The sequence below is a fragment of the Cervus elaphus genome, chromosome 13 (assembly GCF_910594005.1).
Source record: "Cervus elaphus chromosome 13, mCerEla1.1, whole genome shotgun sequence".
In the NCBI taxonomy this organism is placed as follows: domain Eukaryota; kingdom Metazoa; phylum Chordata; class Mammalia; order Artiodactyla; family Cervidae; genus Cervus; species Cervus elaphus.
In genome coordinates, this window is record NC_057827.1 from 36,725,911 (window position 1) to 36,739,280 (window position 13,370).

Below are 13,370 nucleotides of genomic sequence, written 5' to 3' on the forward strand. Positions count from 1 at the left end.
TACACTGCTGTGGGACTAGAAATCAGTACACTCACTCTGAAGAAGAATTTTACATTATTTGTGAAGGTGAACATTCACATACCCTTTGACCCAGCAAGTCCACTCCTGGAGACATGAACAGAATATTCCCAGAAGCACTGTTTAAAATAGCAATAAAAATGGCAACAACCCAAATGTCCTTTACAGTAGAATGAATAAAAACTTGTGGTTCAGTCACACCATAGAATATTGAAATGAAACAGAAAACTACAGTTCTGTGCAACATGGATTGTATTTTCTAAGGATGACCATCACAATATATCCTGTCCTACATGTTCTCTCCTTCTTAGATGCCAATGACATGAATAGTAGATCTTTTTTTATAGTCCCCTGGGTCTCTGGGGTTCTTTTCACTTTTTTTTTTTTCCAGTTTATTTTCTCTCTGTTGTCCAGATTGGGCAGCTTCGTGGATTCTTTCTTCTGTCCCCTTGCATTTTGCTACTGAGCACATCTACCAAGTTTTTTAATTTGGTTAGTGAATTTTTCAGTTCTAAAATATCCATTTTGTTCTTCTTTGTATATTTATTTGCTGAGATTTTCTCTTTTTCCATTTGTTTCAGATGTGCTCTCAGTCACTTACTAAAGCATTGTATGACACCTGTTTGTAAATCTTAATCAGATATCCCTGGACTCTTGAGTGTGGTATCTATTAATACTTCTTTCTTCCTTCAGTGTGAGATCTTCTTGGCTATTGGTGTGACAAGTAATTTTCTTTTAAAACCTGGGTGTTCTTGCTATTATATTATGAGACTCTGGATCTTATTTAAACTTTTGGTTTTAGCTGGCTTCCTCTAACACTGGTCCAGCAGAGGAGGTGAGGTGCTACCTCATTAAGGCAAGGCAGGGTTAGACATCCAGGTTCCCCACTCTGCCTCCATATTAGTCAGCTCAGGCTTCCATAGCAAATCACCACAGACTGGGTGTCTTAAACAACAGAAATTTATTGTCTCACATTCTGGAGATTGGAAAGTCCAAGATCAAGGTGTTGGAGTTTGATTTCTGGTGAGAACTCTCTCCTTGGCTTGCAGCTGGCAACCTCTCACCCTGTCCTCACATGGCCTCTTCTCTGTGCGTTGACATCCCACGTGTCTCTTCCCCTTCTTATAAGAATATCTATTGGACTAGGACCTCACCTTTATGACCATGTTTAACCTTAATTACCCCCTTTGGAGCCCTATCTCCAAATATTGTCTTATCAAGGGTTACAGCTTAAGCTTATGAATAGGGGTGGCACAATTCAGTTCGTAACAGCCCCCACTGACTCTGGAGTGGGGAGTATTATCTGTTATTGCTGGGAGGGCATGAGAGTTTCTGGCTTCCACTAGACCTTCCTGGCTATGAGGAGTGGGTGTGTCTCCTACTGCCCCCCACAAGGCCTCTACTTACACTATACTATTCAGGATAGTGGCAACCTCTGGAGTGCTGAGAGGAGATATGATATGGGAAAAGATACAAAAGGCTCCAAGGAATTGGATGTGTTTTATTTTCTAGCTGTGAATTAAGTATCTTGGTATTAATTATATCATTATTATTTAAACTGTAAATATATTATCTATGGTATAGTCTTTTTTTTCTTTTTAAAATTTATTTTTTAATTGAAGGATAATTGCTTTAAAGAATTTTGTTCTTCTGTAACATAATCAGCCATACAGCCGATTCATGTTGAGGTTTGACAAAAAACAACAAAATTCTGTAAAGCAATTATCCTTCAATTAAAATATTCCAGAATTCAAAAAATAAAAAAATAGAAAAACCCACCACAACGAAATAGAAATATGGTCTCTCTATTTAGAATATTTATAACATAGCTGCTGCTGCTGCTGCATCACTTCAGTCGTGTCCGACTCTGTGTGACCCCATAGATGGCAGCCCACCAGGCTCCCCCGTCCCTGGGATTCTCCAGGCAAGAACACTGGAGTGGGCTGCCATTTCCTTCTCCAATGCATGAGAGTGAAAAGTGAAAGTGAAGTCGCTCAGTCGTGTCCGACTCTTTGTGACCCCATGGACTGCAGCCTACCAGGTTCCTCCATCCATGGGATTTTCCAGGCAAGAGTACTGGAGTGGGTTGCCATTGTCTTCTCTGTAACATAGCTGAGGTGCTCAGAAATAACAATCTACCATCTGTGGTTTTAAGCATTATCTATGTGTCAGGCAGGGCTTCCCAGGTGGCGCTAGTGGTAAAGAACCTGCCTGCTAATACAGGAGATGTGAGAAACTCAGGTTAGACCCCTGGGTTGGGAAGATCCCATGGAGGAGGGCATGACAACCCACTCTGGTATTCTTGCCTGGAAAATCCCCATGGACAGAGGAGCCTAGCAGGCTATAGTCCATGGGCTCATAAAGAGTCAGATACAAAAGAAGCAACTTAGCATGCACGCACACATGGGCCAGGCGTTGTGCTGAGCACTTCGCATATATCATTTTACTTATTCTACACAATCCATTTTAAGGACGAGGACGCTCAGGGTCAAAAGAAGTCAGAATCAGAGAGATGGAATTCAAGCCCAGGCCTGTCTGCCGAGCTCATACTCTTCAAGCCCACGGCACCTTGAATGAGGTTAAAACTAATTAATATCATTTATCACAATCATCATGTGCCACTCACCTGCCACCACTAATAAAATCTGACAGAGAACATAAGACTCCAACAGGATAGATAATGTCACTTGAGAGAATACTGGGGACAAGTTGACATGTCCCTACCAAAACTAGCCCAGGTCATCATCTGAAGTGGGTCAGAACCTGCCCAGGTGAGCAGGGATAGGGACTAGGCAGGCAGGCAAAAGGTGTGGCTAAGGCCGGTCAAGCCCTGTTGGGGAGCTGTGGGTCCTGCCCTATGCAGCCTGCCCAAAAGTGGGCAACAAAGGCCTGCCTGTCCACTGGGGTGAGGGAAGTGGCTGAGCCATAGTCAGGAGCCTGCAGAGTCACTGTCCATGGGAACAGTGGCTAAGGCCAAACAAGATAGGATTTTTCAGGGGCTGTCAACCTCCAGTATAAGGCCACAGGTCCTGGAATGGGAATCCTGGCAAGACTACATTTCAAAGTCAAGCTTGGAGTGTTGTACACCCCAGATTCAGGCTGAGATCTCAGTAAGTGAGTGCCTGCCCAGGGTGAGGGAGGCCTGGTCAGTCACACCTGGGTACCCTTTTGAATATTAAACACGGAGAGGTCAGGAGCAAACCTGACCCACACCTTCCCCCCTTGGAGCTGCTGAAAGGGCAGCTCTCATAAGCCCCAGTACATCCTGGGGATGGGCAAGGGCAGCCAGTTCACAGCTAGTGATTTATAACCTGGTCTGGCTGTATATGTGTGCGTGCTCAGTAGTTCAGTCACATCTGACTCTCTGCACGACTCCACGGACTGTAGCCTGACAGGTTCTTCTGTTCGTGGGATTCTCCAGGCAAGAATGATGGAGTGGGTTGCCATTTTCTACTCCAGGGCATCTTCCCAGGCTAGGGATCAACTGCATCTCTTGCATCTCCTGCATTGGCAGGTGGGTTCTTCACCACTGTGCCACCTGGGAAGCTCCCGGTCTGGCTATATAAGTTGGACCAAATGGATAGTACCTTAGGAATTTGGTTATTATGAAATAGTCTTCTTTTTCTCTTACAATACTTTTTAACTTAAAAATTTCTAATGTTCATGTGTCCATATCAGCTTTTCGGGGGTTAGTTATATGACATCACTTTGTAGCCTTTAGCTTTCACCTTCCTGTGTCTTTCTATTTAAAGTGAGCTTTTTATAAACAGCAGGGTTAGATTTTGGTTTTTATTTAGTCTGATAATCTTTGTCTTGTAATTGACATATTTATACTATTCACATTAATTATAACTACTGGCACAGTTGGATTTACCTTGCTATTTGCTTTCTATTTATCCTTTGTACTTTTAGTCCTCCTTTTTCACTTTCCTTTGAGTTAATCAACTTTTTAAAATTTTTTATTATTTCATTTTGCTCTACTCCTAGCTTTTTAATTGCTTTTTATTTTATTATGATATTAGTGGTCATCCTAGAGATTATGTCAGTTTACTATAAATTAGTCCTTTCACAGTTAGTACTTAATGCAAATACCTTAGAAGAGCTAACTCCCATCTTTGGTGCTGATATGTATATATATATATATATATATATATATATATGTACACACACTCTGTCCATGGGATTCTCCATGCAAGAATACTGGAATGGATTGCCATGCCCACCTCCAGGGGATCTTCCTGACCCAAGGATTGAACCCGGGTCTCCTGCATTGCAAGCAAGTGGACTCTTTACCATTTCAGCCACAAGGGAAGCCTCCAAATTTAGGCTGTGTTGTGAAAGTCGCTCAGTCATGTCTGACTCTTTGAGATCCCATGGATCTCTAGCTTGCCAGGCTCCTCTGTCCATGGAATTCTCCAGGCCAGAATATTGGAGTGGGTAACCATTCCCTTCTCCAGGGGATCTTCTCAACCCAGGGACTGAACCCAGGTCTCCTGCATTGCAGACAGATTCTTTACCATCTGAGCCACCAGGGAAGCCCATGTGTGTGTGTGTGTGTGTGTGTGTGTGTGTTTGTGTGTGTGTGTGTGTGTGTAATTTTATTTATATATTTAAATATATATTTGTATTTTTATATACTGACATGGATTTACTTTTATGTTAAAAATCTTATGAGACATATGCACTACCGTATGTAAAATAGATAGCTAGTGGGAAGCCGCTATACAGCATAGGGAGCTTGGCGTGGTGCTCTGTGATGACCTAGAGCAGTTGAATAGGGGGTAGAGATTAACTGCTTTACAATGCTGTGTTCATTTCTGCTGTACAACAAGGTAAATCATCTCCAATAAAAACTTTAAAAAATTTTTATGATATTATTGTTAGCTTTAAGTTGGGTTTTTCTTTAATTAATTGGTTAATTTATTGACCATGTGAGTGTGGAATCTTAGTTCTCTGACCAGGGATTGAATCTTGGCCCTTGGCAAGTGAGAATGTGGAGTCCTAACTATGGGACTGCCAGGGAATTCCCTATTGTTATTTTAGTAAATATTCATTTATAATTATATTCATTTTAATCTTTTGCTATGCCTTTATTCCTTCCTGCAGTTCACTCAGGGATCATTTTCCTTCATCCTGAAGAATTCCCATAAAAATTTCCTGTATTGCCAATGTGTACTAGTGACAAACCATTTCTTTGAATTTTTGTCCACTTGACAAAATTTTGAACACATTTATTTCCCCTTCATTTCTGAAGGATATTTTTCTGGGCATAGAATTCTAGATTGGTAGGGTTTTTTCTTTAGCACTTTAAAGATGTCATTTCATTGTCTTCTGACTTCCATAGTTAGCCATCAAATGTATTGTTAACTGGTTACTAACTCTCACTCTTTAAAAATATGATCACTTTAACAAAGAGCTAATGTGCCTCAGTGAGGACCCAGTGTAGCGAAAAACAAATTAATTTTTAAAAATATGGTTGTTTTTAAGATTTTTTATGGGCCTAGGTATAGTTTTCTTTATACTTATAATATTTGGAGTTTGTTTTATTTAGGTTTAGCTTTGTTTGTTTTATTTAAAATTAGGTTTGTTTTATTTGGGTTTCTTTTATTTCAGTTTAATGTTAATCTATGCTGTTTTTCAGTAAGAACAATACAGATCCTGTATCTATGGCTCAAGTCATATATCCAGTAGTACAAATTAGCTTCAAGCTACACATACTGAATAAAGAGGCTGAAGGAGCAAAGGAGGGAAGGGCTGGGACCCAGTGGGAGAAGGAAGGAGAAGAAACAAAGAATTGAACATGCATTCTGGCTTTTCCATAACACCTTCAATGCTAACCTGCTTCAGAGGAAGAGTAAAAGTGGGCAAGAATGAGCAGCCACAACTGTTAAACTGTTACGAGCATCATGCTTTTCAACATTTCAACAGAAACAGTTTTTAATAGCAAAACCATTACAAAAAACTCCCCAAACAACCTTTAACCACCTCAAGCTAAGATCCAATTAATTTTAAACATTGGTTTAAAACTCAATTTAAAGAATTAGAAAAAGGGAAAATGATACTACATACACCTCAGTAGTGTGATTAACCTTTCTCTTAGATGCTTGCATCACATAAAATTCTAATAGCTTTTGAATGTAATTTCCATTGCTAATGGTGATCTTGCTGCATCTGCAGGAGACAATACAGTAATGCTGAAAAAGCCTCTATGCAGTCCTGTTAGTGTTCTTAAAGATCCTAAAAGCTGGGACCAGTAAAATCCACAGAAATTCACTCTTGCCTTTAAGAACTTCAGAAAACCATTAAAAAAAAAAAAAAAAACCAACAGGGCATGAACTAAAGTCTGAGGCCATATGTAAAAGTCAGATTTGGTGGTTCTTAGTAATAATGGGGGAATTTCCAAGATGGGATGGGAATGTCTGGGGTGGTCAGAGATGGTTTCTCATGTTGGCTTTTATGTGTCACTGATTATCATCTTCCACATCCTGCAGTGCTTCTTTATTCTGCTCTTCACCATCACCCTGCATGTCTGAAGTCCATAGTGTCAGATTATCACTAACACCCGTGTGATAGGTGTAGCGTCCTGATAGCTTTCCTCACTCAGTGTGGCCAGTTCTGCAACTGCATCATTAAAAGCTGCTTTTGTCAACCTGCAGGTATGCTCAGGGGAATTAAGAATTTCATAGTAGAATATGGAAAAACTGAGAGCAAGACCTAAGTGAATGGGATGTGCCGATGCAAGTTCTGTCATTGCAATAGCACTAGCAGCTTTATAAGCCATCAAGCTGTTCTCCACAGCCTCCTTCCTGTCATTTCTTGTGGCAAATTCAGCCAGATACCTGTGGTAGTCCCCTTTCATTTTATAATAGAAGAGCTTGGACTCAGCCAATGTTAGGGGTGGAATGAGGTGTTTGTCCAGTACACCCAGAATGTCACAACAGATTAACTGTAGCTCAGTCTCAACCATTTGCCGATATTCCCAAATCATTTTTAGTTTGCCTTCTCCTCCCTTGTTTTCTTCTTCGTTGCTGATTATTCTCCAGGAAGCTCTTCTAGTTCTAATCAAATTTTTATATGCACAGATAGGAGGTTTCTTCCTTCAACTGTCAACTCCACATCCATCCCTGCTACTTTCTTCACTGATTTCACCATTTCATCACATTGCTCAGCCTGCTCAGCCAGCTTTGCCTGGTACACCAGATTGTGAAGGATGGAAGCAGATAGTGTCTCCCACTCTCAGCCTCTCACTCCACATTTGAGCAACAAAAATGGCAGTGTCTCAATCCTCATTGATATTCATTAATCTGTGGCTTGATGCCTTTCATCATATTTAGGAAATTCTCAGTCATTATTTATTCAAATATTTGAGCATGTCCTACATATCTCTTATGCTCAGCTCTGTTTATTCCTCAATTCTTTTTCACCCTATGCTTCAACCCAGATAATATCTATTGATTGGTCACTAATCTTGTCTTCTGCTGTATACAGTGTCCTGTTAGACCCATTCAGTGAGTTCTTAATTTCAGATATTTTGCAATCTATAACACCAATTTTTTTCGTTCTTATAGATTCAAGTTTTCTCTTTAAATACTCAAGCTTTCACCCATTTTGTCCATCTTTTGCTCTATTCTCTTTAACGTATTATCCTTACTTATTTTAAAACCTTTTTTTGAGATGTCACCTCCTGTTTGGTCTAGCTCGCTGCATCTCAGTTTGGAAAATGGCCTCAGGAAGAAAGTTGGTTAAATATGGGGCTCACTTTGTGTGTCCTCCATCTGTCAAAGATCATAACCTTGTTTTGCCTGATGTCTAGTCCCTGCAAACTATTGTTGTTTATACTATTGTGAGGAAGAGAAAAGTTGAACATATGGCATGGGGGTGGGGATGGGGGCTGTGTAAGAGAAGTGGACAGACCTTGAAGGATCAGGAGGTGCCATAGAATTATCCACCAAGCCCTGTTGTCCTGACTCCATAGTGCACTGAATCCAGTGCCATATTCCAGCCCCAGGGCGCACACAGCAGGGACAGCAGAGTGGCAAGGAAGTGGCGGGAGCCTGGAATCCAAGTCTTAATGGCTCCCAATGGGCCACAGGGGTCTCTGCAAATGACTGGAAGAGGGAACAGGAAAGCAAGAATAGTCTTTGGGCCTAAGTTTCTCAGCCAGAGGGGCCATGTGGAAGACCCTAGGAGGAGGATGGGGCAGCTTTCTTAGAACAACCATCCAACCAGAGGAAGCCAGTATTCCATGTCTACCCAGAGCACTAGGGCCCTCACTACTGTCTTCATTTATTTGCATCTTTTTGCATGTCATTTGTCATTTGCATAGGGTCTCATTTTATGTCAAATTCACAGTCTCTGCTTATTCCTCCCTATTTGGGTATAGGGAAAAGTGGACCTTCAGCTAAATCCCCCTTGGGGAATTTTATTTTAACTCTTAGTATACCACCAAAGTCACTCAGACTGAATTTTAATTTTTAAGCTCCTTTTCTGAGCAGCTTTAACTATTAATAAGAATTGATTATTTTATGACTTTTATCCTTTCACAGGGGTCTTCCAAAAACCAAAGAGAGATTTCAATTATTTTTTAATAGAATAAAGCTTGTTCTCTCTTACAATTACCAAAACGATCCACTGGATTCTTTATAAGTCCAAAATATATCAATTACTGTATTGATCCATTGGATCCTTTGTAAATTCAAAATATATCCTAGATCTTAAAACATTTTGCTATTTCATCCTCTTAGGAACTATTTTTCATCATCACTCATTAATTATTCTCAATCGTGCTTTTTAAAAACAGAGACTAAAGTAATAAGAAAACAAGAGAATGATGGAATTGCCTGGAAGGCAATTCAATGGTGATATGATTCATTGCTATTCTACCATCTTTCAGTTTTCTTATTGCTCTGTCAGAAGCATTAGGTATCTTTCAAGAAGGTATAAAATCGGTCTGGAAACACTATCTTTGTTCATTTGCTTGTTTTAGCTTTCATCACACAAGATGAGAGTCCAGAATATTTCATTTTCCTACAAAGAAGAAAGAGAAAAAAAACAGACATTTCACAGTTACTGAGGTATCAGTACATGAATGCAGTGTGAAGCAGCCTCTCTAGGCCACAGTGATGATGGTACATGTGAGCTCAGTTGCTCAGTCATGTCTGACTCTTCGCAGTCCGCCAGGCTCCTCTGTCCATGGGATTTTCCAGGCAAGAACATTGGAGTGGGTTGCCATTTCCTTTTCCAGGAGATCTTCCCAACCCAGGGATCAAACCCAAGTCTCCTGTGGCTCCTGAATTGACAGGCAGATTCTTAACCACTGAGCCACTTGGGAAGCCTAAAGATGATGGTAAATTTATATATAAGCAATGTTGAAGTCTTTGAATCTTCAGATATCTTAGAAGAATTTTCTCAAATTCAAGAATTGCCCCCATTTCCCCAGAGAGTGGGGAGCTGGAGACTAGAGAGAAATGGTTCTTTTTCAGGGTCACTCTGTTCTTGGTCTGTCCTGTTTCACAGAAATGTGTGACTCAGCCTGCCTTTATCATGGCATATGGTAGGTGCTGCCCTGCAAGCTGGAACAGGGCTGGCCCTAGGAGTAAGGAGGCTGTCCAAATCCCCGCTCCTGAGACCTGGCACTCGCCCAGCTCATCTGCCACCCTGCCTTGGGCCTTGGGGCTCTTGAAGCTGTGGTTTTCCTCTGGGTGGTGACTCAGTGCCCAAGGCCTGCCCTGCATATGAACCTCCCCTTCCCTGGGCCTCACAGACCGCCCTGAACCAGAGGCAGCTGTGGTTTCCCCTAAAACTGCAACCACAAACTGCCAAGCCCACCCCACCTACCCTCCACTACCCACTCCACCCCTCAGGGCCCTAGACCCAACCTTGGGGTGTCAAAGGAGAGAGAACGGAAGGGAGGCTGCAGCCTTCCATGAGACGAGCTTGGGGTTTATGACGAGCTTTGCCTTTTATAGCATGAGTGTCAAAGATATATCCATTTCATAGATGGGGAGAATAAGGCCAAAATGTTTCAGGGGCTTCTTTCAAATTAATCTATCATTCCTTCAGCTAGCATTTCTCAAAAGCCCACAAGAACACAGGGCAGTAGACACTGAGATGTGATGCCCACATTTCCTTTCAGGGAAGGACTTGGTGTTGGGGGCCCAGGGCAGGAGGACTATAGCTGTCAGCTATAGTCCAGGGATTGCTCCAGCTGCAGATACTTGCTTTACCCTGGGCCATGCCCTTCTCTGGGCGATCTGTATCCAAAGACTGATCTAGCTGGGGTGCAAAGGCCCAGCCATTTCAGCTCAGTGTGGGACTGTGCGGGGCCGCTCCACGCCAAGCTCCCAGTGAGGAGCCCGGGCTGGGTGGGGCCTGCAGAACAGCTCAGCTTCTCCCTCTGCCCCTCGCTGCCTCTTCCCCTCCCTTCTACACTCATCAATCTCCAGAGCGCTCCCTGAAGAGCATCCAGCATGCTATACTTTGAGCCAGTCTGCTTCCCGGAGAACCCACCCTGCAATACTTGGCTTTCAAAGAGCTGCCAGCCCAGTGGCAGAGAGACAAGTAAGCAATGAAAGTGCAGGAAGGCCGGCCCCAGGGGGATGCAGCCAGCAGAGGCCCCGAAGCACAGGCAGGCAGAATCTGGGAGGCCCTGGCTAAGAGCACCGAGGCAAGGGCCTAAGCGCCTCTCACCACGCGAAAGCTGCAGCGCAGACCCTTGGTTTGGAGGAGGGACACCTACCTCCCGTGATTTCCTCTGACCTAATCTGTTCCTGGAAGAAACACCCCCCGAGGGGGCCCTCTCCCAACTGTCTTCCTCAAATACACACCCTAACTGTGGGTCCAGGTGCCTCTTATGTCTCCAGGGCCTGGTGGCCAGTCAGAGGCAGCTGCAGAGCTCTGGGGCTGCTCATGGGAGCTGTTCTGCATCTTGAGGGCTCAGAAAGGAGAGCAGACCCTTAGGTCAAGCAAAGGAACCCTAGGATTGTGAGGAACACAACTTGGTTTCAGTCCCACAAAGAGAAACATGGCCAAGAGAGCAAGCAAGCTCCCCTCACTGTGGGCACATTCCCACAGTATGGTCCAGCCTGCATCTTGCCATGCATCTGGTGATGTGAAACTGTGACCCTATGTCCCCTCCAACCAGAGGTCCCAGAGCTGACAATTCAGATCATTAGGAAGGTCTTTCTTCCCTGGAGCCTTTCCTCTGTCTCCCCAGGGCCTTCTTCAAGAGTCCTATTCTGGCTTCAGGGGCTGTGGAATCTGTGCCGTCTGCCCAAGGCTGATCCTCAGCATAAAGAATCCACCCTTTGGGCCCCTAATCTGATCCCAAGTCATTGTGGGATCTTGGGAACATTCCTCTGCCAGGGACCTCATTTTTCCATCTGTCTGACACTGGGGCAGGAGAGGAAGTCTTTCAGCTTCCTGACTGCCCTGACATTTGTGACCCAGTAGTAAATCAAGTTTATCAAAACCATGATCCTGTGCCTGCCCTCCACCCATCCCCTTTGTCTCCCCACCCACCCTCCAACTTTCCCAGGCCCAGCATCTGCCACTGCCCCTTTCCTGACCTTTCACCTCTCCTGGGACTGATAAGAGATGAGAGGGTTTGAAGTCAGCCTTGCTTCCCATCTGACCGTAGAGGATGCTCAGAGAAGGTGCCGGTCACTACATGTAGAGAAGCAGCTACAACAAGCCAGTGTTCCGGGAACTCCTGGAAATCATGTTGGAGAAATGCTTCCCTGGTAATGGATTGGACTGAAGAGTCCAGGGTGGGAAACAGCCAGTTCAAGGCTGTACTTGAACACATGGATTTGAGACGTTATTCCCTTGCAGCAGAGAAGTCAGAAAAAGTGCTGTTCATGCCAGACTCCCTTGTTGTGAGCAAGGATGACTCATCACAGGCAATCTCTGCTCAGAGTGTACCATGGGCCCCACCATCCCCCACAAGGAGGACCAGTGGGAGGGGACAGAAATGGACTGGGCACAGGCAGTGGCTTTGAATCTAGTCCAGGATGAAGGGAAACCATGCCAGAGAGTTTAGCCAGGCCACAGCCTCACCAACTCTGCCCCTGAGACAGCACTGGAGAGGAGTGGAACCCAGCCATCCATTCTTCTCGGCCAAGCCCAACTTAGGTGTGGTTGTGAACGTTACTAAGGGAGTTAGTGGCCAGCGATGGGGGCTCAGTCTGCAACCAGCACCAGGGATCAGTCTACGACCAAGGTCAGTGCTCAGAGCACTGTCAGAATGAGAACTGAGCCTTGATGACATCAAGGGCCCTCACATTAATTTCTCTCCAGGTGCGGCTCAGAGCCAGGTAAGTTGTGGGAAGTTTGGGGTGGAGGGGAGGGTCTCTGTTTTCCTGTGTACAACATGGGGATATTTATTTCTGTCCTGCCTGATAACCACAATCTAAACCATATGCCAACTTCATGCTTTACGAAACACCATCCCTTTTGACCCTCACAAGAGCCCTTATCAATACCTGCCTTGCAGGGTGAGGATGCACTTTATGAGATGCTGAAAAGATGGGTGGGGTTGTTTGCTCAGTTTTTTCTTTGCATAGATTATGTATCTTTTTTTTTTTTTTTGGCTGTATCGGGCCTTAGTTGCAGCTGTGGCATGTGGGATCTTTCCTTGCAGCATGCAGGCTCTCCAGCACGAGGGCTCAGTAGTTGTGATGCGTGAGCTTACCTCCCCGACTGGGGATTGAACCAAGTTCCCTGCATTGGAAGGCAGATTCTTAACCACTGGACCGCCAGGGAAGTTCCCCAATTGCTGTTTTAAAAAAAGGAGAATTCAGAGGATGGGAGCATCTCAAAAGGGAAGGCCCTTACTGTTATCATGGTTTCTTTTCATCTGTCTTTCAGTTAATTTTTATCTTCCCAAACTCATGTGCAAAAAATGTTTGCAGAGTCAAACTGTGCTAAAGTGTTAGAACAAAGACAGCACTCTCCTATGTCACTCCATCCTGCTCTTTTGAAGTGACTACTTCAACTCACTCAGTTATTTAGGAGACAAAAATCAGAAGAAGACAAAAATCTCTGCAAGGAGATGAAACCAGTCAATCCTAAAGGAAATCAACCCTGAATATCCACTGGAGGGACTGATGCTGAGGCTGAACCTCCAATGCTTTGGCCACCTGATGCAAAGAACTGACTCATTGGAAAAGACCCTGATGCTGGGAAAGACTGAAGGCAGGAGGAGAAGGTGATGACAAAGGACGAGATGGTTGGATGGCATCACTGACTTAATGGACATGAGTTTGAGCAGGTTCCGGGAGATGGTGAAGGACAGGGAAACCTGAAATGCAACAATCCATGGGGTCGCAGAGAGTCAGACACAACTGGGCAAC

The 13,370-nt window shown here is 43.9% G+C and overlaps 1 pseudogene; it reads right to left on the bottom strand.

Annotated features, from left to right (window-relative positions):
• Nucleotides 1-5,523: 5,523 nt before the first annotated feature.
• LOC122706401 lies at nt 5,524-7,793 on the bottom strand (annotated as a pseudogene).
• Between the last annotated feature and the right edge of the window lie 5,577 nt (nt 7,794-13,370).